At 36.3% G+C, this 27,885-nt stretch overlaps 1 protein-coding gene across 47 annotated transcripts in view; it reads right to left on the bottom strand.

Annotated features, from left to right (window-relative positions):
- The window catches only part of Ptprd (protein tyrosine phosphatase receptor type D), a 629,514-nt gene that overhangs the window by 411,051 nt on the left and 190,578 nt on the right, over window positions 1-27,885 (bottom strand). The gene's annotated exons all lie outside the window — the stretch shown is intronic.

Below are 27,885 nucleotides of genomic sequence, written 5' to 3'. Positions count from 1 at the left end.
AAAAGAAAATGGAAAAAGGATGAATCCTAAGGAGAAAATCATTTTAAAGGTCACTAGACTGTCACTGTAGTGGAAGCAAGAAGGTGAGATTATCAAATTTTAGTCTTAAATATACATGCAAAGCGGGCTAAGAGTAGGAAAAAGTCCATTATCCTTTGCTTCAATGGTGAGCTATAAACCAAGGTCCCTAAGGCATCATTAACACAAGAATCAAGGATAGTCACATAAATTCAAATGCCCTATTTAGAGGCATTAAAAATACCTATTGGGGCCTGGAACAGTGGCACACACCTGTAATCCCAATGACTCAGGAGGTTGAGGCAGGAGGATTACAAATTTGAGGCCAGTCTCCGCAATTTAGTGAGAACTTGTCTCAAAATAAAAAATAAAAAAGACTGGGGATGTAGCTCAGTGGCAAAGTGAGCCCCCAGGTTAAATCCTCTGTACCAAGAATAAAAAAGTAGGAACTACTGGAAAAGAAATAGTAAGAAGTGCAAGACCGAAGACAAAACCTGAATGTTTTAATTTCTAAACAACAGAAGTTTAGGGTGTGTTTGTGTGTGTGTGTGTGTGTGTGTGTGTGTGTGTACATTCATACATTCAAGATTATAAATATGTCTGTACATATACAATCTTATAATTTTTTCCACGCTGACTTTAATATATCAGTATAATTCTCAATCTTTAGTTTGCATTCAGTACAACCATATCATATGTGAACTTCATTGAGGTAACAGAGATTCAAGTTCAAACACTGAAATTAAATTGACTTGGGAAATTTTTTCATGCATAAGTATAAAATAAGCATCATTAAGTAAAACTTCACATATTATCTTCACAAAGTGCTTAAATACTGAGAAATCTGCCATGTCAATAGGACACAATTTACAGCCTACATAATAATAATGTTTCTTAGCATAAATTCGTAATTATTTAATTTAATCTAATTTCTAGCATTTTCCTTGGGGAAAAAATTAAATTAAAAAAATGCTCCTCAAGAGCATCTCTCTGGCATGGAGGAGAGAAAGCAGTGCAGACTAACCTATCATGTCCCCAGATGAACGGGCTCTTTCAATAGAAAACCTCTTTCAGAATTAATGGCCTGCTGCACATGATGAGTGCTCAGGAAAGGAAATATTTATGGTTTTTCTCCTAACTTCTGACCCTTGAAATTAAAAGCACTTTCTTCACCTCCTCTGTTCCAGTTAACCCGCAGGAAAAATGTCTCTCTTTATGGCAGGGAGAAATTTTTATGGTACCAAGAGATACAGCTATATAGATAAGTGATCCAATTCAGAGCCTCCCCCTTTAAAAAGCTGCCTCCCAGTAGTGAGAGGAAGCACAGGATGCCCGGGGGCCCTGGACTTGGCCTCACCACGTAGAGGTACTCTCCAGCAGGACACTGAGATGCCCAATTAGGCAGGTTCTCCAAGGGACTTTTGTGTCTGACAGCAAGTCTGAGGACTCAGGTATTCTCAGGCCCCTTGCCTTGTTGCAAATGCAATTTCCGCAGCCACCACCAGTCTGTATAGTCTGACAAAAAGGGCTTCCAGCTAGGTAAAATCCAGGGGACAAAAGACTTATTTCTCTTTCCTATTAGCTTAGAGAGAAGTACAGCAGACTGACTCTACCACAATAAAATCATAAGATTTTTTTAATAAACATGAATGGTAATAATTGTATATTGGTAGAATATATATTTACTATATATGTAGTATGTATATATATATTTAATACTATAATGCATTGCTATAAATAGCATTTTTACTATGAAATAACAGTACACTTAAGAGATAGAGTCTGGGATTGAATCCAGGGGTGCTTAACCAACTGAGTCACACCTCAGTCCTTTTTTTTTTTTTTTCTTATTTTGAGGTAGCGTCTTGCTAAGTTGCTTAGGGCCTCACTAAGTTGCTGAGTCTGGCCTTGAACTTGCAATCCTCCTACCTCAGCCTTCTGAGTCACTGGGATTACAGAAGGGTGCCACCACACCAGGCACCATAATCTTTTTTTAAAAATGTTATTTTTGAGGGCAGTCACTTTTTTCTAAAGGGGGATGAGCATAAGTTACCACTCTTATATCAAACAGAAATAAAAATAAGGTCATAAGCACAAAGATAAGTAATCATACATACTTTAATTGAAAGTCATAGAATACATTTTCTTTTTTAAAATTCCTTCTCATTAGCTTACTAAATATGGAAAATTCAAGGTCACACTATTCTCCCCTGATAATTGATTTTCAGAAAGCTAATGCTTTCTAAATATCACCATTTCAAGAATTCATTAAAAATTATTGGGGGATTGTTTCTTAATAATGAAATGCAAATATTAAAAGTGAAGGGAGTGTTAATTACTTGAAAATGTGAAACCATTTGCAGTGTTTAAAACAAATTACGGCTATTCTACCATTAATTATTTCAGGATGGAAGTTAAGTCTTAGTCCTCTATGGTTTTTACATATGGCAGTACATTAGATATGACACATATGTGAGGCACGCTTTTTCTTCTTCCTACTCTACATATTTTACTGTGATGTGAGCCATATGTCTCATTACAAAGGGTGGCATGAAAAGGCTATTGCAAGAGGGGAAACTCTTGATTCAGATTTCAGCAATACAGAAAGTCCTCTTCATTAAAAACACATTATTGTTTTGCTTCAAGGCATTTACCTTATGTTCCCAGTAACACCCTGACAGTTTAGAGATTAAAAACATCTGGAATGTAGACATTAAGATTTTAGGGATCATGAGTCTGACACTAAAAACACAGACCATTATGGAATACTCAAAATAATGGGCTATTTGGTGGGGATGGGAATCACATGATGAATAAATTAATATATAATCACTTAATGATTAAACTCATCTCATGAGTGGGCATAAGGGTATCCCAGGTTAAAATTTGGGGTCCTGAGATTATCTCCTATTTATAAACTAGGCAACATCTAAGATAACGTCATTCTCCCATATTTATTTTAGCAGTTTGTTTTAGTTACTCAGTCTGATAAAATGGCTATCTATCTTCCTCTTAGGGTCAGAAGGTGAAATCAAATGCCCATTCAGCTAAGATTATGAATTTCACCATTTCTAAATGCTAAACAAGGTTTAAATACATGAATGGTGGTTTAAAGATACATACAAAAGTCATTTGATGCTCTTTCCTCCCAAGAGGTGGAGCATAACCCACTTCCCCTGTGCAAGAGCTAGTCTAGCAACTGCTTCTAGCAACAGATCATGCAGAGGTGATGCACCACCTAAAACTACAGCAATATAAAGACTGCAACTTTGAATTAGGGGTATGTTCTCCCAGTCCTCACCCCACTCTCCCTCTCAAGCTAACTTTTATGTTCTAAGAATTCAGGAAGCCTGTGGAGAGTCCCAATGATGAGGAACAAATGCCTGCCAGCAATCAAATGAATGAGCTTAGAAGTGAATATAATCAGATCCATCAGTGGCTATGCCAGTGAGCCCTAGCCACTGACATGCCAGTCAAGTCTTGAAATGACTACAGCTCTGGTCAACATCTTCATTACAATTTCAAAACAGATCCTAAACCAGAACTCATTTGTTAAGTTACAACAATATTCCTGACTCACAGACACTATAAAACAAAAATGTCATTTTAAGTTGTTAAAGTTGGAATAACTTGTTACACAGCAGTAGCTAGCCATTACAATATATAATAGGAATAGGCTTTAGTGAGGCAGAAAAAGGACCAAAAGGACCATTTTTAGGTCTCCAAACCTAAAAATATGACTTTTCAGTTATATGATACTCAACAGGGTCATACAGAATCTCCAGGCTTGTTTCTTCATCTACACACTAATATTTCAAACAAAATGATTTCCAAGACTCCTCTGGTCATGAAAAGGCAGAATTCTAAAGCTAAAAAGAGGCAGCACTAACCATGAAGTAATAAAAGAGAACCAACAGAACTGCCCAGCACTGGGGGTTGCCTTCAAGGCCCTCTTAGAAGAAAAGAGGCTGAATTACCATTGGTGCTGACTATTCTAATGCTTCATGAGAAACAGGGAGAAAACCTTTGGTTTCTTTCAAATCTAATATGCTATATTTCTAACTCTTGATTCAAGAAAAAAAGGAAAGTGATAACATCCCATACCAAAACAATCACACACGTGTAAGAAATGTAGGAAAAACGTCCCCCGTATTGTTTGAATTCCCTCATAAGACTCTACCTAGAGATAATTTCCATAAGAATCCCAAATTACATATACACTGGAGCTTCTTTTTTTATATAAAGGCAAAAATCAGAAAATATCTAAATGACCATTAATGAAGGTACACCATATATTTTACCATGGAAAGGCAATCATAATGTGCTCTAAGGTGTTCATTTCAGTAAATGAAAAGTACAAACTGTAAAAGTTTTGTTAGGGATCTCAAACCTAGACACACACGAGAATCAGTAAGCATTTTCTTCTTTTTTAATGCTAAGGACACAATCCAGCTTAAGTAAGTCAGAATATCTGAAGGTGAGACCCAAGCATCCGTATGTTTAAAGCTTACCAGATGATTCCAGGGTACAGCCCAAATTGAGAATCACTACCAGTGTGATCTTATGAGTTACTGAAAAAGGGAACAAGATCCAGTGCTGTGTTTATACCCATATACAGGAAAAGATCTAAAGGAAAAATATAACTAAAGCAAGTGAGGACTGAAGAGGAAATTACATCCTTTGTTTTTGTTTTGTTTTGTTTTGTTTTTAAGAAATATAAATGGCTACTCTAACATAAAAGGTAAAGAGGAAAGAAAATATGTCACAAATTTCTTAATAGCTATAGGGTCTGGAAAAAACAAAGAAAATTATTACTATTTTGCCCCCAGTTTGTATCTTTAAAAGTCACTAAAACTTTTTAGCTACAAAAAGATGAACATCCAGATAAAAAGTAAAAATTTTAACTAATTTTTTAATCTATAGCACAGAAGACTATAATTGTCACTGATTTTTCCCTTAATAAATTATTTTCCACTAATTATGAAGACAAAAGGATATAATCTAAAACCCTCCACTGGAAGAAAAATAATTAAAGTGTGCGTAGAATTTATAATCTGGATTGATATTAGAAATGAAGAAATATAGCTCTTTTTTTAAGATATAATGAAACTGATACTCAAAAAATAGTGTTAAATAGTTTTTGCAAGGGAGTAATACATTGACTTAATAAAAGTGTAATGCTGCTTATTATGTAATAACATTGTATAATTGTGATGTATTGCTTGTGTTTCAAGGGTGTTTGTGTAAACGGTAGGAGGTAGAGAGAAGATTCTTGTTCAGAAGAAATCTAATTCTTTGTGTCAGTATAATGCCAACTTTTATCCATGATTTATGAATCATCCAAGGAAACTATATCATGTTAGAGTTGAAATATTACATATTTAAATGTTCAACATCAAGAGAAATTAAGAAAGATGACAAATGGTTTAAATCATAATGTAAACTAGGCATTGTATTAGGAAATACTTCTGTTTCTAGTATTTATTTGTTTGAGTTCATTCAGAATCTCTTTACTTAGTCATCCTCTATTTATATACTTTAGTTTAGTTTTTTCGCAATGCTACAGTTTTGTAAACAGAAGTACTGAGAACTAAATGGAAATTGCAGAAGCATAATTACAGCTGGGTGAGAATGGTAAGTACACACTCTTGAGTTTTAACCTGTGAGTGTTTGGGATGCAGAGTACCATCAATCAATATTTATTGAGCATCCACAGGGTACATGATTTGGCCTGGACAGCAGACAATAAAGGCATCCACACTTGTGTGGATGGAGCTCCCTTGTTTTTGAGAGTGGTGGAAAACTGCCAAAAATCTAATGTGATAGGTAAAAGATGTGTCCCCCACCACTCATTTGAAGCAGGCCTCCTCCTAACAATTAGCCTTCCGTATGAAAATGAAACAGCTCCACTCTGTGAATGCTGATGTGTGAAGAAAAGAAACAGTTTTCTTCGAAGATTTTCTACCTCTTAGAAAAGTTTATTGTTTTCCTTTTGGAAGGAAGGAATGGAGGAAGGGAAGACAGGTGCTTTTCTTATTTCAAATTCATATTGTTTTTTAATTTTAAAATATACATCAAAATCTGACCCCCTTCTCCCACCTCCTGTCCAAGGATGTCAATAATGGCAAGCCAGTGGATTTTCAGAGTTTTAAAAAAAATAAAACAAAAAAGATATTAAATAAACAGAAAACAAGAAATTGTATGTAAAATATTAACATGTTAAGATATCTATGATTAAAAACAGTTTGCTTCAATATACCTTATGAATTTGATATAACACTCTAACAAGGGAAAAGATTAACTGCCAATAAGAACTCAGTAAAAAAATTATAAAAAATAATGAATTTCGTAAAAGAAGATACATGTGCTTTGCATTATATTTTCTATTCAAGGGCCATTCATTTTTCTATCATAAAATATGATCTCTCTTAATTGTATGATACAGAAGATTCACTGATTATTAGACAATGGTGCAGCCTAGGAAATTAATTGAGAAGCTTTCACTAAACGTAAAATGTTTGAACTAAATTCAGGCAAAATCCAAAATAGAGATCTATCTGATATTTATTTTTTAATTGCACATTTTCTTGGAAATGTATATTGTACCTTTTAAATAATGTATTTTCTACTGATTATGTTTATGTTGTCTTTTCCTAAAAATGCTCATGTGTTAATCTGTAAAAACACAAACTCAACTGAAAGGCAAAATATAATAGAAACACAAAAACTTTTAAGATTTAATCACCATTCAATTCACTGAACTGAATGAAAATTCTCATTGCACACTTATTTTCGCAGTAGTCTATACTCTTTAAAATCCCTTCCGTTTAACTAAGTACACTGATTTTCATAATCTATCATCAATATTTTCCTAGTTATTTGCAACTTTTTTTTCCCTATCATAGAGGAATAGAAAGATAAGTGTATGTGTCATTTACAATACTAAAGACCATCACTGCACCTTTTGAAATTTTTAGAATTTAGAATCAAGAAAAATATTTTATTTTTTAATATATCAATAGCAGTGTTTTATCTGTCATGGTAAAACACAAAATCTATTTTATTCCAACCAGTGACAGGTGACAAGTTTAAGTCAGAATGGTAAAGTGATACATGGACTTAAAATAAGTATTTTCACTAAGAGCTAAAGACCTTATAGACCTCCAATGTAAAGCCTGTCCCTGCTTGTCACTTGGAGATTTGTGGGATGGAGATAGGAAGCAGGAAGGTGTTTTTGTTGTTGTTGTTGTTTTTGAGGGCTTTTCTGAGGGGTGCAGGAGATTGAACCCAATGCTAGGCAAGCAGTCTAACACTGAGCTATAGTGGAGTAGAGTGTGATAGGTGCTTATTTACACTTAAAAGAATACTACTCAAAATTCCGAAGTTCAAAAGGAAAAATAAACCTAAAAGTAATTATGAGAGAAGAATGTCCTCAAACTGTGTGCACACAAACAAAGGTTCAATGACAAGCTTTCCTACTTGTTTGTTTAGTGGTACTAGGAATTGAACCCAGGGACACTTCACCACTGAGTCACATTCCCAGACCTTTTTATAGTTTATTTGGAGACAGGTTCTTGCTAAATTGCTCAGGGCCTTGCTAAATTTCTGAAGATGGCCTTGAAACTAGAATCCCCTACCTCAGCCTCCAGGGTGGCTGGGATTACAGGCATGTGCCTCAAACCCTGCTCAACCTTGATGATAAAACTAGTAATCACAACTGTGAGTTGAGTATGGCTAGAAAATGCCAAGTCAGACATCAGTCATCTCCTAACCTCAACTCATAAATCAGCCAATCTGAGTACCTCATTCTGAACACCTCGGATCTCAATTTACCAAAACAAGCAGAGTGGGGTCATAAACCAATCAACAGTGCTTCATCAACTAATCAATATCAGGAAATATCAGGCTGTAGGAATAACTAACCACAAAAAACTATTAACTTATTCCAATGGTGGGGCAGAATTTGATGCCACACAATACTTTTTTCCCTCTTTCTTTTTAGATAAATTTCTGTTGTTATGGTTTCAAGTTCATTCATTTTTCCTTCTGGAATGTCTTGTCAACTGTTAATCACACCCAGTCTATTATTCACCTCAAGTATTATAGTTTTCATCTCAAGAAATCCAATCTGGATGGATGAATGGATGGTTGGATAGATAGGTATCCACTGCATGTTACTACCTATGCTTTTAACATGTAGGAATTAGGTAACAATTGTTTTAAAGCTCTTGTCAGCTAACTCTGACATCTGTCAATACTGAGTTAGTTCCAATTTTCCTTAGCAATGAGCGTATTGTTTTTCCTGCTTCCTTCTGTGCCTGGTAATCTTTTGTGGGACACTAGACACTGTTAATTTCATTTTGGGGATGTTGGAAATTTTTGTGCTTCTATAAATATTCTTGTTTTTTGTTCTAGGAGGCAGTTAAGATTCTTGAAATCATTTCTGATGCCTTCAGGTCTTGTTTTTAGGATTTATCAGTTGGGATGAGCTCAAATTAAGATTTAGCCTAGAGTTCTCCCGTCTCAGCCTCCTGAGTAACTGGGATTACAGGTGTGTACCACCACAGGGCAGTATGGGTAGATTTTTTTGTATGAATTTGGCCAACGGTCTGTTGAATACTATAGGGGTGGCATCTGCACACCACCAGAGTCCTCTCTATACACCTGTCTCATCTCCAATGCTGTCCTGAAAATTCTAGTTGTCTTAGTAACCCAGACTCTCAGCTCCATCTCCCCAATTCAGGGAGTCTTCTAGATTTCAACATGGTTTCCTCTCCCTATGTTGTACCCTAGAAATTCTCTAGAAATCTAGGCTAATTATGGAATCCACTGGTTGGTTTCTTGTCACTCAGGGAACCCTTTCCTTCATTATCTTCTATCTGCTGTCCTGAGGATCACTGTTTCACCTATTTTTTCTGTTTTATGGCCTGCTTCAGGCAGAAGAATAAATTGGTCAATTCATTCCTTATTCCACTTATGTCACATGCACAAAGCCAAAGTCAGAATTGTCTTTTCACAACTCAAATGTGATCATGTAAATCCCCTGCTTAAACCACTTCATTGAATTCTCATTAAAATAAATCCAAGGAGCTGGTGTTGTGATTCAGTGGTGGAGTGCTTGCTTAACATGTGTGAGGTACTGAGTTTGATTCTCAGTACCACATATAAATTACTAAATAAAATACAGGTCCATCAACAACTAAAAAAATATTGAAAATAAACAGATATATAAATCCAAGCTTTTTACATCAATTGAAAAATTGACTTCATAATTTAAGTCTTGTTTGCCTTTCTAATAAATCCTCCCCCCAACATATAATTGTAATTGAGAATTTAAAAGTTGTGATTTCAAACACACAAAATACTTTAAAATTACATTTGTAGATGTTGCTCTTTCTATCTAGAACTGTCCTCCCTGCCTTGGCTGCTATGAATTCATATCAGTCCATGAATAATCAATATAAATAGATCCCTGGGAAGCCTTCCTGCCAGCCACCTTCTCCCTCTCTCCTTCATTCCTTTTTTAGTGCTCAGAGGAACCTATTATCCACGCTCCTGGTAAGGTATCCATTACTTTCTTCCACAGCTATTTATTTAAACTTTTATTTCCTACCTTGGATCATTTCTTGGGACACTCGGGCTTTCTCATTTGTAAAATGCAGACAATAAAAGGTGTCCAAGGGTTGGGGCACATAGGACACATTTATGTTAACTGGTAAACTGGCTATATTCATATAATCCATTTGTTTGCTTGTTTTTTCTTCAGTTTGAGGAAATCTTTGTTAGGTCATATACCTTAAAAGCACTTGGGTCCATTTGCTACTCTGAAATACATACGATATCAATACTACCTAGAAAATCCTAAAACAGGAAGAATGTCCATGTCTTCAGAATGACAGATTAGAGACAACACCAGAGAGCCAACAGGAGGAAGCTAATGAAATAACAGGGAGCCATGGGGACTATGTAAAGGATTTTATAATTTAACATTAATGTAACAAGATTACCCAAGTATAATCAAATATATGTGAAAAATAAAGGAAGAAAATATATTAGAGGTGAGCAATAACTATTGATTACAGAGATATTTCATTATGGGGTAGTGTATTTTCAGTTAGAAATATAGTGAATCTCAAGGGAAAATTAAAGTTCTACCACCCACCCTGTATTAGAGTTGGGGAAGAGAGGGGAACAAACTTTATCAGTGAGTCAGGGTCAATAATAATCCACAAATCTTCATTACTTGCTATGTTCAGTGATGCTTTGAAAAAGCACTCTAAAATTCTGTAGAAGGACTAAATCCTTAGAAGGACAGTTGACTACATTTGTATTTAAAATACATAGCTAAAAAAAAAAGTCCCTAATACTTGAGAACAAACAACAGAGGGCAAAACATAATTTTTAAAAACAACATTTCCGAAAAGAGCCTTTTCTTCTGATAGGGTCTGTTTAAGCTTTGTTTACTTTCTCAGCAAGAATAAAGGCCTGGGGCAACATTTAATTAAAATGTTCCCTAAGCTTTCATGCTTCCTGAGGCAGTGAGACTGGGGACACTGAGATAGTATTCTCACTGTGGACTATGAAAGGAACAAGGAAGGATAACTTTGAACTCTTCAACAATATGTAAAGCAAAGCCCCATTCCCAGAAAGGCCAATCAGGTGGAGTATGTGAGTGGTTTAGATTAGGAGGGAACTGGAAAGGCCTCCACTACACACCTTCTGTTCTTTCAATTAGAACAACTAATTTCTAAGATCTAATAACCTGGAAGAAAGAAGGATTCTTTTATCATATGAACTATTATTCAAATATCAAATAAGATGGTGTTTCACTGAAACTGAGTGATCCCCACACCCTGGCAGTAAGTAAACTCTATGGAAATGAATTAGAAAATGCTTAATGTGTTGGAAATTATGAGTTAAAACAAAAGCAAATGAAGGTTTGCTTTGGCAATTTTTTTTTCCTTTGTTTGAGCTTTAAAAGTAGACAACTACACATAGTCACAGAAACCAACATAGAAATTCCATGGTTTCATAACTAGAAAGAAGGATAGGACCCTAGATGGAAGACTGGAAGGAAAGAACCTTGTAAAGACAGTGAAACAGTGAGACTGGACCTTGGAACAAGCCATGAAATTGTACTGAGGCTCATTCTGCTGTGGGTAAACTGGGATGCTACCAAAATTAAGAGATATTACAAAGAATATGCATTTTTTATAAGCAATGATGGTAATGATCTAAGGTGCTCAGAGGTTATTCTAGCAGCTGTATACATGATAGCTGCAAAACACGACAGGTGAGAGGGAGGGATTCTATTTAGGGAGAAATGTGTTCAAGTAGTTAGAGTAGGCTTTCCTCTTTTAGGAAGAAGTCCTAGCCTTTAAATTATTATTTAAACTTTCTTGTTAAATGAGTTTGCCTATGTACAAAATGCAAACAGGGATTGCCCACCTAGCTAATCACACATTTGCCCTCCTTCATATTTCCTTCTGGAAGGAAGCAAGCATCAAAGGGGAAATGAAATTAACAGCAAGAAAAATTTTATATCACCTTGCAAATCACTGATACACTTCCTTTCCCATTATGTGAAAGAAAAATAATTTTGTTGATTTTGTTTTCTGTCAAAAAAGTTTCGTAATTCAGGAAAGATTTTAAAGTTAGCGCCTTTGTATTTTAATATATCTAAAACTATGAATATTTCCTGTTCTGAGCAAAGCATATGTTAATTTTTGTTATCTAGCAATCTTAAGCAATTGATATATTTGTAAAGGTCAAAGGTAAATGAAAAGTTGTCACTTATTGTTATTATTATTAATTTATTTATTTTTCTAGTTTTTGGCAGTATTAGGGATTGAACCCCGGGGCACTCTACCACTGAGTTATATCCTCACATCCCTAGTCCTTCTTTTTTATTTTGAGACAGGGTCTCACTAAGTTGCCCAAGCTGGTTTTGAACTTGTGATCCTCCTGCTTCAGCCTCTGGAGTCACTGGGATTAGAGGCAAGCACCACCACATCTAGCTAAATTTTTTTTTAATCCTTATTTATTTCACCTTCTGATTTTTGTAGCCCTATATCCACTATCCCAAAAATATGGTTCCATGGGATCTAATTTTAATAAATGAATTGGAGTATTTAACTCTTATTTTTTATCCAACTGTTATTTCATATAAAATCCTTTCCACGCCCTATAATGAAAAATATCCTCAGTGCAACAGTAGAAAGATATCTTCAGGCCCGTTCTGAGGTGTCGACTAGTCCACAGAAGGCCTTCCAGGGAGATGTTTCCAAAAATCAAAGAGAATGTCTCAGATGTGGTTACTTGCCTTCTCGAATTTGAAAACCTGTTGTGCTCTATGGTAATATAATGTATTGTGCTTTGAAAGGTGCATGCCTCTTTGTTTAAATGTTTTGTGTCTATTCTATATAGAGAGGGAGAAATTAATACATAATACACGTGTGTATATACACATAACATAAATATACATATAAGGATGCATATGTGTATTTATACATATATATGTATACGTGTATGTGTGTGTGTTTAATTTTAAGCCACCACAAGAGCCACAGACAAGACCACTCTAGTTGATGTGCAATTTATAACATCTTGGATACAATGAAGCCAAAATTAGTCATAAAAAATGATTCCTTTCTTAAAACTTGAGATAATTTGCATGTTTACTATATTTTTAAGACATCAACTTTCCCTTCTTTGATTTATCTCAGGCTGCAAGTCCTACCTATAGCCTGGCCAATATCTGTCATATTCCTGATACTTCAGCCTCTTCTGACTTCTGAGTTCTCCTCACCTTTGGATGAAAGAATAACAGTATCCAGATAGATTACTCATCACAAACCTGCCCAATACTGAGGTTGTATCAGTGTGGCAAGATTGCTGTCTTATCCCTGCCCTGAATCCTGAGTCCTGACTTCCCAGCTCTACAGAGTAGGTTCTGCTTTCTCAATAAAAACACCATCTGAGTCCTGGAACATGCTAATTCCATTGTGTACCTGAGTTTATATTTCAGTGCTTTGTAATGAAAACAGAAGGAAACTTTGTGCTTAAAAGCAGATCTACAATCCTAAAAAGCCAGTGAGGGCATAGCATATAGAGTCTGCACAGAATGCACCAGTAGGAACATTTCTAACTCACCAACTCTGAGACATTGGGTACAGCACTCATCATCTCTGAGCCTCAGGATTATCACATGAAAGTGGAGATCAAACAGTGAGAGCTCAAGGCATTGCACAGCAGATTCAGTGATGTAACACCACATTGCTTAGGACATGGTAAAGTTACAATATTTCATTACACCACCAAGAAAACAACTTTTAAGAACAGTGTGAAAAGCATCATAATTGTTTTACTACCTCTTCACTTTAAATTCTACTACAGCATGATGTATGGTCCATTCTGAATAGCAAAGGCCAAGGAGAATGGGGAGGGGGTCAGAGGCAAAGCCTGGGAGAGATACCAGAGAAGAAAATCAGCCCCTTTAGACCCAGATGTTAAGTCAGCATGCCCACATTCTACAATGGAAGACAAGCAGAGAACAAATAACAGGTATGGGTAGGTGGATAGGTAGGTAGATAATGCAATAAAACACAAATTGTGGAAGAACTGCTTAAGGATCTTTTAACCAAAATACAAAGAGAAGTGATTTCAATTTATTCACCAAATGAAGTGATTTTTAATTCATTCTCTCTTTTCTGTACATACATTTTCTTATTCATTTCTTTTTTGGAACTTCTCCCACCATCAGTCAAGGCCACCATGGTCCTTGCTCAACATCTCATATGTTTCTGGGTTTTCTCTCAGTTCTCCCAGCCTTCTGTGGCTTATCATGCAGACAACAGGGAAAAATGAGGAATCAGTCCAAAAGTAACACATATTCCCAGGGAGGAGTTTCCTCCACTGTTTTTATTTAGGGCTGCTTTCAAGCTAGCACTCACCACTAAAGACTGTGAAACATATTATTACAAAAGCACATCACATTGCCAAGGCGCGGCCTCTCATGCTCTCATTTCCACCACTACTACCCCCCCCACATACACACACAAACAGCCGGAGACACCACCATCTCTTCAGTCACTTCAAGATTCCCTTTTAATCAGCACAGTAAATAAGCTTCTATGCCTCAGGCTGGCGTTCCACAAACTCAGCCAAATCATGGGGTTTTGTGAATGCTGCAGTCAGCAGGGCCCGAGAAGGCCTATTTGTTCACACACTATGTTGATCATTTTTTTGTGAGGGGTGGTCCTAGGAATATTTCTTGGACAGAGAGTATGATCAACAAGAGATCCCATTTATCTTACAAAGATTCTAATCTTATTGGTTTTTAATTAGCTGTGGTATCGGGTGAATTGAATAATTACCATTATTAACATATACTCTTTATATCTTACTCCACTATGTGAAATCAAAAGCATAGTGAAGGAAAGGTAAAGTGTCAAACGTTCAAAGTCATAATTCTCTAGTGCTCCAGTTCTGGAAATATCTATAAAATATATCTCTTCTGGGGGAAAAAAACTAAGACTAGCATCTTCCAAATAAATGGAAATAAAAGTATTCTAAATTCACCAGATAGATCATAATGATCAACATAAAATTATAAAGCATAATGATTGGTATTCAGTGAAATTTCTAGACGATTATTTCACCACACAGGATTAGACCATGTATTCCAAGAAAACCTCACTTGATAACTTTAGAGACCGCTAGAAATTTGTCCCTTTTCCTTTGAGAGGAAATACAAACATGTAAAAATACTTGTTAAGTATTGATTTTAAACATAACCCAATGCTAGGTACAGTAGAAAGGACAGAAAACAATTCAAACATTATCACCATCCTTGTGTTTATAATCCAGCCAGGAGTCTCCCAAAGGGATCTGAGACTAGGTACCGCACTCCTCAGACACTGAAGGGACTAACTTTTGCCATTTGGGAGAGAACATTTGTAGACGAATCCCAAGAAAAACTATCCAGGGAACTTTCTGGTTACCCAAGGTGATTCTATGCACTACATGAGATACCAGGAGCAACCTCAGAGTCAGGTGGGCACGCCAAGCTCTTAGCTTGTATAAGTCCTTGGAATGAATACCAGAATTTCGGGCAAGACCCAATGATCCCCCTTAAATGGATGTGAATTATCATGTGTTATCTTTAAGGCCAAGAAATACTGTGTCCCCAAGAAGCCTGAGGTAAGAAAATAGAAATAAGTAAAGCTTTCTTAAACTTCAGTTGATAGATGCCAATAAAGGAAGGAGGGCATGCCAGAAATGAGCTTGGAAGTGGTACTTGTCGATCGCTGAGGTTATGTTTGCTTACAGTATCTCCAGTACTTGCCTCTGCACATTGCAGCCTTGTTATTGATCAGCTGTGGTCTGATATTGTAAGTATAAATTAACATGCTCCAGTGAAAAATGCCCCTGGGAGACATTACACTCTGAAGAAATCTTCTCCTCAGGTTTAACTGTAATTACAAGTAGAATTCAATTGGAAGAAGGGGGATGGTTAGTTCTGAGTTCCCCTATCATTTTGTGTAGCCCCTGATAGTGAGATTCTGCAGGGCATTTTGCAATGGCAAAATGCTTTGCCTCGGTACACCTTCAACCTGAAGGAATGGCACAGGAGATGCAATTTACTGTCACCAGCTAGCAATCAGCTGTCGAGAGGTGCATTTTTTTATCTAAAGAATCTTAGAATCAAGGGAGTGCTCTTTAATTGACTTTGGTGATTCCTCTAGAAGGCTCAGAGGCTGTCTCTGAAGCCTGTGGTATCGTGCCTGTTTTAATCCTTATGAGTTAAAATTATCAGTTCCAAGGAAAATACCCGTAGGAGATAAAGGTATTAAGTGAAAGAAGAGAGACACAGTCAGGAGACCTGCATCCTAGCTGAGGAAAAGATATGTCAAAATATTTACCATGAGTGGAAGGCAGGTTTTTATAGTGATATTGCAATTTATCAGTATGGGAAAACAGGAAAAAGGTGTTATAAAAAGAACCAAAATAAAGAAATAAATAGTCAAACTCTATATTTCACGACCATTTGCTTAACTTTTAAAGGTCACAGAGAGCACTATGCTAATATTTTGCAATAATGGACTCCAGGGCAGTGCTTTAATTAAATGAATTCCAAAGCTCTCTGACTCTTAATCAGACTGTGCAGAGGCTGTGAGAAGGTCAGGCTGTTGAGCAAATGATGCAAACTATACTAACACACTGAGCACCTTTTTTTCAAAAGAAATATAGTGTGTACCCTATCTTTAATATCATAATAATTTCTGACAAGGTGAGGTCTTCACTAGCATCACTAAGCAGCCTACCAAGTGAGTCAGGTCAATGGTGAGTCCATGAGACATTCCAGTAGACCAGTTTAAAAATATGGTATTGGAAGTGATGATCTTCAATTTCTTTTAATTGACAAAAATTCTATATATTTATGGTATACATGATTTATGGATATGTGTCTATACTCTCACACCCACATATAATGAAATAGCTCAGTCAAGTTAGTTAAAACAACGTTCCCTGTTTTAAGTATCTGTTGACTCACATACTTATTTTTTGTGGCAAGAGCATCAAACTCCTGAACTTACTACTCCCTTCTAACTGAAATTCTATGTCTTCAGTTGCTTTTAGTAGTAGCATACCCAGTACCTGCTTTCCAAAGCTAAATATGAAGGGAATCTTCAACGTCCCTCAAGGCAGAGACAGGGGTCAATGAAAACATACATAGTTTATATTTTTTTATATGAAATGCAACAATTTAAGTAGTCAGAAAATAATCTCGAATAGGTAAGCAATGACATTTTATCCCAAAATAGGTTTCTTTTCTAAGCCTTAAACATTTTTCTCCAACCAACTAAATTGTACCCACCCCTAAAGACTCAATTCTGATTTTAAACTCAACAACCCACCATAAGAAGATCTAGCAAATTACAGGTTATCAAGATCAGAATATTAAATAGCTAATGAAAGTAACGTATATGAATCATAACAATGAACAGAAATATTCATAAAGGAATCAATTTTAAAATGAGAACACAAATAAGTACCTACAAAATGACTGTAATTATATAAAACAACAAACTACATTTGTGCGTTGACATTCAGAAGTGAATGTATAATGGCACAAATAGAGCATAATGTTTATTGAGTTTATTTCCCACAAAGTTAAAGACTTTCCTAGTGCTAGTAATTTTCTGGACCTCTTAAAACTCTGGTGTTTTCCACTAATATTCAACTGAGAAGTACTAAGTTGTTAATGTTTATTTTGTTATGTACAAGGCACTGTGCTAAAAGTTTACATGCACTCTTTCACTGATCTCCAAATGACTCCACAGGATAAGTACTATTACTTAGTCCCATTTTACAGAGAGGAAGCCAAGGCTCACTGAGCTGAAGCCCTGTGAATTGTGTAAGTTGACACAGCAGCAGAGGAAAGAATTTAGCATCACGGCACCAGTCATTCCAACACTGCCTCAAGGTGAAGCCTCGTGTCAATGGACAGTGGCCAATGGGTTGGTTTCTTACACCATTGAGATGACAAATGGCTCAGTTCCATTTTAATACTGCAATTCTCTTCTGATGACTGGATTATACAGTCATAGGATTTTCAATTCTATTTTATTCCTCTCAAAATTCCCAGATCATACAGGACAGTAGGTAAAGAAAACATATTACCCTCCAAAATAAGAAAAAAAAAAAACTTGAGAGTCAAGACACTTCAGTATTTATGTTACCCCATCAGTGCTGTACATCCTAATATCCCTTAAGTTTTTATTTTATCCACACGTCCTGCTGCCTTGGTAATTTGCAAAAGGTTTGTGTGCCTGACCTCTAATGATAATTCATCATATATCCTAATGCTTTCTTACCGGAGCCGTAAAACAATGAATTAGCAACAAATCCCCCACTCTTTGCCCCTTCAGCCCTTGGAGTTTAACTCCTCTCACATTACAGTATTTATTGAATTTCCCAGCCAAACGGTGTTCTGCTCCATAAAATTCTGACAAGTGGACTCTGCCAAGCTAATAATGGCTTCATTCTGCTGAAATAAACTTATTTCACTGCGGCAAACAAAACGACATGACCTGGAAAGGTTATTTTTAACTGGGTAATGACTTAGTCCCAACCAAGCATTTCTCCCAAGCCTCCCTGTTTTAAATAAGTTATAATTTCTTAAATATAAATGCATGTTATTATGTGTGTTCTTGTCTGTCAGTCTTTCACAATGAAGTAAAAGATATTTTCATTGCTTATGATATCTGATTCTATTATTCAATGACCTGGTCAGCTTATCAAACTGTTTTCAAGTCGGCATGGAGAAATCACCCATAGAACTTGAAAGTCAAGATGCATAAAGTTAGCAAAGGTCCTTTTAAGCAAAATCTGGTTTTATTGCATCTTCTTCTTTTAATTAAACAACATCAAACCCTTTCAATTCTGCAAAGCTTTCCAATGTGCCTCTGAGAAATGGCTTTCTTATCTCACGGTTTTTAAAGTGTGAATAAATTCTGCTAAGATTGCTTAGGCTGTTTACCAAAGAAAGGTCTGCCCAGAAAAATTTATCGACATCCACATTAGTTAACATTTTATGCAATACCTTAAACTCTCCCTAACAAAAATGTCCACCACCAAAAAGTTTCAAAAGCAAAAAACAACTTCCGTTTTCCCCTATACTACATCTGTATTTTAGGGTTACCATACACAACTCTTCATCTTGTACTGCAAAGCCCCTCGAAAACAAACAAACCAACAGAAATAACTGCTATGCTAAGGTCAAATTTTTCTTCAAGTTTCAAATGATCAGGGACTCCAAGAGCACTATTGCAACAGCTGGGATCTTGTACCAACATGCTGCACCCTGCCAGTGCTGCCTTCGGAGACTAATAAAAGAGAAAACCCTTGACAGCGAACAGCTGGGCTCCTTATGAAGCTGTTCAATAGAAACGATGAGGCCTCCCACAGCCCACCAAAAATCAGGGCTTGGTGTGCAGACACAGAAATGCACAAGGAAAGGAATTTGGTAAGAGGGAGTATGCATTTAAAAGAGACAGAAATGAGGAGATGATGATGAATAACAGGGAAAAAAAGGCTAATCAATGAAAAAGAAATCCTGCTACATTCAGATCTGGCATGGCTACCACAGATGTAAGAGTTTCAGGGCTGCAGTATTATAACTTAGATTTGTGCAAAAAGAATCACACGAGTTTTAATCTGGCTGGGGCCACTGACTTATAATGCACACTATTAGTTACAGATGAAAGAGAACCAAGAACCTTTTCAGTTAATTCACATAGTCAGGGTTCTGTCCAAACCTCAATAAGAATCCTGAATATCCTTCTGATGACCTACAGTTTATAGTCACACTTGCAGTTAAAGGAACTAATCTAACGTGCCTTGCCTCTGCTTCCTCCAACTCTTCTTCCTCCATGTTAAATACCTTCATCAGCTGGGTTTTGGCTACCAGGAACAATCCTCCCAGAGCCATGCTATAGAACTATTATTAATTAGCTTAAGAAACAAAGAGTATAAAATAAAACCACATTAAAGCCATATACAGTCACAGAGGATAACAAAGAGGCAGCTATGTTGGATGTGAGTAAAACTGTAAGTCCTTCAAGTTTGGTAAGTTAAAAAAAAACTTCAAACTAATTAAGGTTAAACTCAATAAAGGAAAAATACAAACAGAAACAAAAATATAAGGAACACAAAACTCTCCTAAAATGTATAAATAAAATAAACATATAAAGGACAGGTTTTATGGCTACCCATAAGGAAACAAAAGCTGTTAGATTTCTTTTTCCTGAATACCATGTGCACTTTAAACTGTACAACAGTCATTTGGAATTGCTAAAAATGGATAACAAATCCCAGGCAGACAAAGTCTGAGAAGCCTCTTAATTTGCACTGTGTGTGTGTGTGTGTGTGTGTGTGTGTGCGTGTGTGTGTACTTCAAACTGCCATTCACCACAAGTGGTACCTCAGACACAGACCCAGGAAACAGAAAAAGGGGAAAAGAGATATTAGCACTCTCTGACAAAAGACCATAACATCATTTATAAATTAAGGACTAAGAGTCAATTGCACTAGTCTCTCTTTTAAGTATGAATTTAGTTTTGTTAAATAGGCAACATTGAAAATGTTACAAAGTAACCTAAAACCATTATTGAAGTTTGTTTGATACTGTGGTCATTCCTACTTCTGCAGGAGTTAGGCACTATTCACATTTGAGATTTACCCCAGACAACCCAAATAGGAAACATCTGGAGTCCTATGCCTGAATTCTCTGCCCCTCAAAAATGGATGTATTTTCATTAACAAGCAGAAAGTGATCCTCAGTGTCTAAATATATTTAAATACATTCAAGGAACAAAAAGTTTATTTCAGTTGTGATACTAAAGTAGCTGCAGAGGAGATCCAAAGCATGGTGAGAAAGCCATCTTAAATATCCCAGAATTTGTACATTTCTGTAGCTAGTGGACTCTCTACCACAGTGACCATGAGAAGTTCAACACTTGTTGATTAATCATCAAAATTGTTCCAATACTACAACCCTCACCTTCTAGCTGGATTATCAGAGCAACAGAAATATAGCACGGTTAAAGCTGCTTTGATTGATACTGTTTCTCTATAATTAGAAATGAGTACTGATCACCTAAGTACACAGTACCTCCTTACTTATTAAAGATGGTGACGACATGCACCCCTTTCATCCTAAAAAGCTTCACCTTCTCATTTTCTCCCACTTTACATGTATAATTTGTGTAATTGGTGCCTCTCTCTAGTCTTCTAATGTCTAGAACAGGGGGATACACACCCCTGTATGTTTGATAAAGAAAAAAAAAAATGAATAGAGCCTTAGATTCATCTAGAAATCTCTCAGTCCTAGTTGAAAGGTATGAAAGGTATGTACAATACCTAAATTTGAAGAAGGCAGGAAGAAACAGCAGAAAAGAGAAGATGCAGTGTAGTGTTATAAAGGAAGGGGATGGGAAGAAAGGGAAGCTATGTTAGGCCTAGAGAGAAGCATGGAGGACAGCAGTACCCAGCAGGTCTCAGAAGGAGAGCAGTATCTTTCCCTCCAAGTATTTCTGCTGATTTGGTCCTTTAAGACCTGACTTTCCTGTGCAACTTAGCACAAGCTGCCCCAACCTCAGTCATATCCCCACCAAATGGTTGATAATCTTGGTTCCAAGTTCCTCTTCCACAAAGGAAGCATTTTGGTATCCCGGCTATACACTGTTTCTAATTTACTCTTTTTTCATCTTATTTAAAAATGCATTTTAATTTAAAAGATGATTTTTACTAACTTTGAAAAGTAAATGAATATAGTTCAGTTACTGTCAAGAAAATGTGACAATGTTTCATTATGTCAAAATAAGGCAGAAGTGGTTTTTTTTCCCCTTAATAACAGGATGTATCAAAAACATTCTGTGCTTGATCACATCTGTTATGGTGCATTCAAAATTCACTTAGGACAATTAAATTAACAAAGTAAAAACAGGTTATGGGTAGCCATGGCTATGATGGAAAAAAATAGTCAAGTATCTTTTGGTTCATTTAAGATGACATTCTTGAAGTCAGCCTAAAAATAAGTGACTTAGAATCAACCAAGGAAAAGTTATGATGGAGAAAAGTCACAACAAACACCTACACTGATGACATTTCTTATCAAATGAGCTATAATTGTTTTCAAATGCAAAATTCAATTTTAAAAAACAGGAAAAATAGTCTGAGTCAATCCTCTTGCTTCAAATCCACTTTGAAGAACAGAATTTATTTAGTGATCAATTATTTACTTAAGAAATGATGCAATGTGCAACACAACTTTAGAATACAGGAATCCTAATCCAGTGCAGATGAGATGTCTCACATTATGATGTGCTTTTATTACTGACTTCATGTTTACTGGACTTCATCAATATCACATTACTTCTCATAAAAATAATTCTAGCTATATTTGCATCATAGTTCACAGCTGAAACAGATACAAAGTTGAGCCATTTCATTCTAGAAGCAGCAAGTCTATTAGAGGTCCCTCTGAAGTCAATTGGCTGTCTAAAGGCTGACAACGGTGACACTCTAGGGGCACCCTAAACAGAGGTGATATGGCAAAAGACACAGAGGAATGGACACTTGATGCTACTACTGACAAATCATATGTCTAAAATTTGGCCCAAAAGCAGTTCCTGATTTTCATCATCAGGCACATATTACAGTATAAACTGCCACAGTTGACTGGCACTTGTCCTTAAAGGTCTCACTGAAAACTTGGAACATAAATGGAAATAAGACTACCTATGGTGGGTGTATATATGAAATATAAAGCCCAGGAGCTGTCAGTAACTTTAATTCATATTAATCTGCTCTGTAGAGAAACATACACAAATCAATGCACAGAAAGCATTAGAATTCCAGTCTATTCTTCAGACTGTTATTCCTGTTTTAAGATCCCATGAGCCATATAAGCACTCTTATCTTCTTCATAGTTTGTTTTTACCTAGTTCAAGTTCAGATTCTGTTACTTACAACTGACTCCACTGGACATTTAGGATAGTTTAGCAGAAGGAAAACAGTTTTATAAACTGGGCAAAAATAATCAATTCAGTGGTTTACAATCATAAACATTTATAAAGAAACAGAAAAGCAAAGAATCAATACTCCCTACTGGGGGTGGGTAGATTCAATCCCTATCTCACACCATACACAAAAATCAATTCCATGCAGATTGAAGACCTAAATGTGAAAGTTAACAGTATACAAGTTGTAGAAGAGACTACAGGATCTCTGTAGTGCTGATGGGTACAACACCTTAAACAAGACAAGTGTTTTCCATAAAGGAAAAGATACTGCACTAAAATTTAAAATAGTCTACCCAAAGATAAGAGTGAAATCATAAGCTACATATGATGAGAATATAGACTCAATACACACAACTGACAAGGCATTCCTAAGAACTACTACAAATCAGAAAATGGTGACCACTAGATAGAAAAATGTACAACAGAGGTCAACAGGCACTTCACAATAGGAAATCTAATGGTCTGTTAACAAATGAAAAGGTACTCAATTCCATTACCAGTGAGAAATGCAAAGTAAAACCCCAGTGAGTAATATTACACACTGGTCAGACTGAAAAGCCTAAAAGTTTGACAATACCAACTACTGCCAAGGATGCAGAACAACAGGGAATCTCATACATGGAAACTTGTAAAACCATCTTGAAAATCAATGTTACATTATCTAATGAGATTGAGTATATGCATATCCTGTGATTCAAAATTTGACTTCTGGATGCATTCAGAAATATGTGTGCTTGCATGCACCAGAATACATGTATGAGAAAGCTCAGAGCAGCACTATTCATAAATGTGGAGAATTGTATACTGTCTTTCAACAGGCATGAATAGAAAAAATGCAGGTATTGATTCAAATTTAATAGTATATATTAGAGAGTATGAAGAAATTGTAGATATATGCAAAACTATCAATAAATATTACAAACTCAATGTTGAGTCAAAAAAAGAATGCATGTAATATTGTTTCATTTATATCATGTTCAAAACCAAGACAATTATATTGTTTAGAGATGCATTAATGGGCAAAGGACTATGAAGAAAAGCAAGAATGACAGTTAACAAGGACAACAATTACATCTGGGGGAAAAGAGAGGATTACAATAGAGAAGACTGACACAGAAATTTCCAGAGAGGATCTAATGGTGGGTACATGAGTGTTCAACCATTACACAAATATGCTATTTCTGCAGGTACCACACTGATCCAAGACACCATCATCAATTGCCTTGATGGAAACAGTCTCCTACTAGGTCTCCCTGATTTCACATTTGCTTCCCTCTACTGTCAACATTGTTGTGTTATAGAATGGTTTTTTTGTCATTTGTTTGCTTTTTATTTTAAACTCAAGTCAGCACTATTCTACTTAAAACCCCGCACTGGTTTCCCTTTTCATTCAAAATAAAAGTCAAGCTTTTTACAGTTTTCTGCAAAGCCCACATATCTGGCTCCTCCATTACCCTTCCTCTACTCTCACCAGCACCCAGCTTCTCCATGTCTCCACCCTTCACCCTGCCACCTTTATCTACCCACACTTTCCTCCTTGCTATTTTCTGCATGGGTCAGATACATTCCTGACAAGGATCTTTGGCCTCTGCATGGAATGAATACATCCCCCTACATATCTCTCTGCCTGCTAACTCTACATCCTTCAAATCTTTGTCTCTTTGCAATGAGACTGACAATAACCACCCTCCTGAACATTACAACCTGCCTCTCCTGCTCAACAGCAGTCGATTCCTCCTTCTCCAGCTCTGCCTCTTCCTTTGTCTACCACCATCTAATACACTACAAGATTTATTTTCTTTGTACATTGTCTTTATAATAGGATGTTATCCCCAATAGCATGGGGAATCTTGTGCCTTATTCATAGATACATTTTGAATGCTTTTTATCTGGTTGGTGCTCAACAAACATATGTTACTTATGTATGAATGCATAACCTTGTCTTAGTCATGACACAAAATGTACTTTTTAGTGTGAATTGAGGTAAAAAGGTTGCAAGCTATTACATTAGCACTTACAATAAATATATGGTTAGTAAGGAATGAGGGGAAGAAAAGGGATGTGGGTAGCATAAAAAATAGGAAGGTTGTACTTTATCCTATACACATGCATTGTCTAATATGATGGCCACTGGACACAGGTAACCAAAGTAAATTTAATTTTAAATGAAAAGTAAAAATTCAGTTCTTTATTTATATTTCAAGTGCTCAACAGCCACAGGTGGTTAGCAGCTACTCTACTAGGCAGCATAATATAGAATATCTTCATCATCAGAGATGGTCCTAGTGGGCAGTGCTGCTGTAGATAATAAAATGGTATCACAATATTTTAAGTTAAAGGAGTAACAAAATTACATGAGTGTTCTTTAGGCAACTGGCAGCTATGGAAAGAGAGAACTCAGGAGTCCAATATCAAGAAAATTAAAATGGCAAACATGTGAGGTAGATTGGTAGTAGAGAACTATAGTAGAGGGGGCATTTTTCAAGGGATTGTTGAGTCAGTAACATGAGGATCTGTTTGCACAGCTTGAGAGTTGAGAGAGAAGGAAAGAATGCGAGGTGAGTGAGGATCCTGACTGGCTAACTGGGTGTTTGGTGAGAAGAAGCCATTTTTAATGGATGGCAACTTAGATAGCTTAGAGTTCTTTTGAACCAAGTATTTTGACTTAGGGATCATTTCAACAGTTAAATTAAAATGAAAAAAAAAAAAAAAAAAAAAGTGCTTGTGGCCAGAGAGGACAGTAATGGATGGCCAGATCTTCATTTCTTCCCTGATGCATGCCTCAGAAATGAGATAGAGTGAAGGTCAGAGACTGAGCAAGTAATGAAGCAAGAAATCTATGAGAATTTTCAAGGAATATGTGAAATTATCTATTGAAGTCATGTCATGAGAGAGAGAAAAGCTGAAATATCCATTTTTGGATAACATCAAACTGATTTCTTCATAACTATCAATATGGCAGGTGGATTATGGTATAAATTGACAGAATATGTTAAGTCAGCTTTCCATTGCTGTGACAAAATACCTGAGATAAACACTATAAGGTGGGAAGATTTGCTTTAGTTCATAGTTTCAGTCCATGGTCAGTTGACGTAGACGTTTTCAAGCCTGTGACAAGGCAGAACATCATGGAAGGAAGTGTAGTAGAACAAACCTCAGGGTGGCTAGTAAGCAAAGAAAAAAAGCAGAAGGGATCCCAATATCCCATTCAAGTGACCTCACTTTCTTCCACCTAACTCCACCTCCTAAAGGTACCATCACTTCCTAATAACACCACAGGGTGGTATTCAAGTCTTAAAACATGGGCTTTCGGGGCACATTCCCGATCTGTACCATAGTAGGAGATAATACATTTGATTTCCAACATATGAATTTGAAACACTATGATTCCACCTGTAAATGATCTCCAATCACTATCATACTGAGGGAACAGAGATTTTTTACATTAATTCTAAAAGCAAGAAAACAACTCCACAATTAGATGCCACAAAATGAAATTGAAAGTCATTCACAAAATTCAGAACATTAGCATTAAAAATGATAATAAATGCAGTCACTTTCTAGACTCTATACTGAGTCAAGGTCAGGGGCTTACAGAAATACTAATGGCTATCTTAGCTGTCCTTTCATAATGCACAGGAGAAGCATTTACAGGGGAGATTAGCATTCAGTTCCATTTTTGAGGAGGGCAATGAGGGAGTATTGGTGCTAATGAGTTAAATCTAGTCTTTTGACTACTGATTTAAATTCATTTGATTTTAATCAAATCAGCCCCAGCTGAGAAAAGGAGCTCAAAATTAATAGTTTTTCTTTGTTTAATCCAGAAAAAGGGGGGGATTAATGAAATTTGAAGATATGAACACCTGTTTTATGAGGAGCTGAAATGCACTATTGATAAAAAGGAGGAACAAAAGCAGGAAGAGATCCCCCCCACAACTCTCAGTCCATGGAAGAGACGCTTCTTTCTAAGCCCTGTTTCTTCTTCCTTCTCTCCATTTCTCTCTTTCCCTTATCTCTCTGGTTTTTTCTTCATTACTTTCTTTTTATTCTTCCTAAAGAGAAAAACAGTTCCTTAATCAACCTACACATGAGGATGCTACTTCATATTTACAAAATGCTTTTACAACCATCATCTCATCGGATTTCCACATTTTGAGTTACAGGATTGCTCCAACAGCATGTCATACAACGATGCTACGTCATTTTCATAATTCATTTATAGAAGACTGCAACCTCCATCTTGGTCACTCTCTCTCCTCCTGTTTCTCTTTTTCTCTTTCTCTCTGGAAGAAGAAAGCTATCACAGGAACAGCCCTATGGAGAAGCTCAAGTGGTGAAGAATTAAAGGTTCCTTGAGTCAATAACAAATTAAGGGTTCTTGTCAATACTAGAGTGAATGAGGCATTTTGAAAGCAGATCCTCCATTCCCAGATGACAGCAATCCCACCTAATGTCTTAACAGCAGCTTCTTGAGAGACCCTGATCCAGAGCCACCCAGTTAAGCTGCTTCTGAACCCTCAGAAACCATGAGAGAATAAATGTGTATTGTCTTAAGGTGTTAAGTTAGGTACTGTGTTGCACAGCAACAGGTAACTATGGCAATGCCCAGTGTTCTTCCTCCTCTACCATATCATACCTGCACTCAGCACACAATTGTCTGTAGAGTTTTATCAAACATCCACAACACTCCATTTGGCATCACATTTTAGAAAGAAAGACAAGTTAAGAACAAACAACTTTGTACACACAATTTACAATAATGCAAGTATTTCATTTGGATTGTAGAGCAGAAAATAATGTATATGGAAAGTATACTATAAATATGCTATGCATATAACTAAGTTTGTATTTTTAAGTTCACTCTAAAACATAACTTTTATGAACTCAGTCCTGAAACACAGGACTAACAGAGGGAGAGGTCTAGCTAGATTTGCTTTTTGCTTGAAGGTCCTACAAGGAATTACCAAGTGCTGAAGGAGTTGCTCAAATCCCTGCAGCACAGCTGCGATATTGATAGCAAGTACCAGGAAAGGAAGGAAGGTCTTGCTTGACTGCAGTTGTCACATTATCATGCATTACAGTGCAGCAGCCCAAATCAAAGAGATATGCAAAATTCACCAAGGACAGCAGCAATGCATTTTCCTGCTGTATTTGTGGAAAGGCATCAGGAAAAGGAAGGCAAGCACAAATGCAAAAACATCTGCTCCCTAAACTAATTTGAAAAATATTCCTGCAAAAATAAACATGAATCATCTATAATGTACGGCACATGCACAAG

This window comes from Sciurus carolinensis, chromosome 14 (genome assembly GCF_902686445.1).
Source record: "Sciurus carolinensis chromosome 14, mSciCar1.2, whole genome shotgun sequence".
NCBI classification, from domain to species: Eukaryota; Metazoa; Chordata; class Mammalia; order Rodentia; family Sciuridae; genus Sciurus; species Sciurus carolinensis.
The sequence above is the reverse complement of the archived record's forward strand: the minus strand, read 5'-3'. Positions and strand labels throughout refer to the sequence as shown.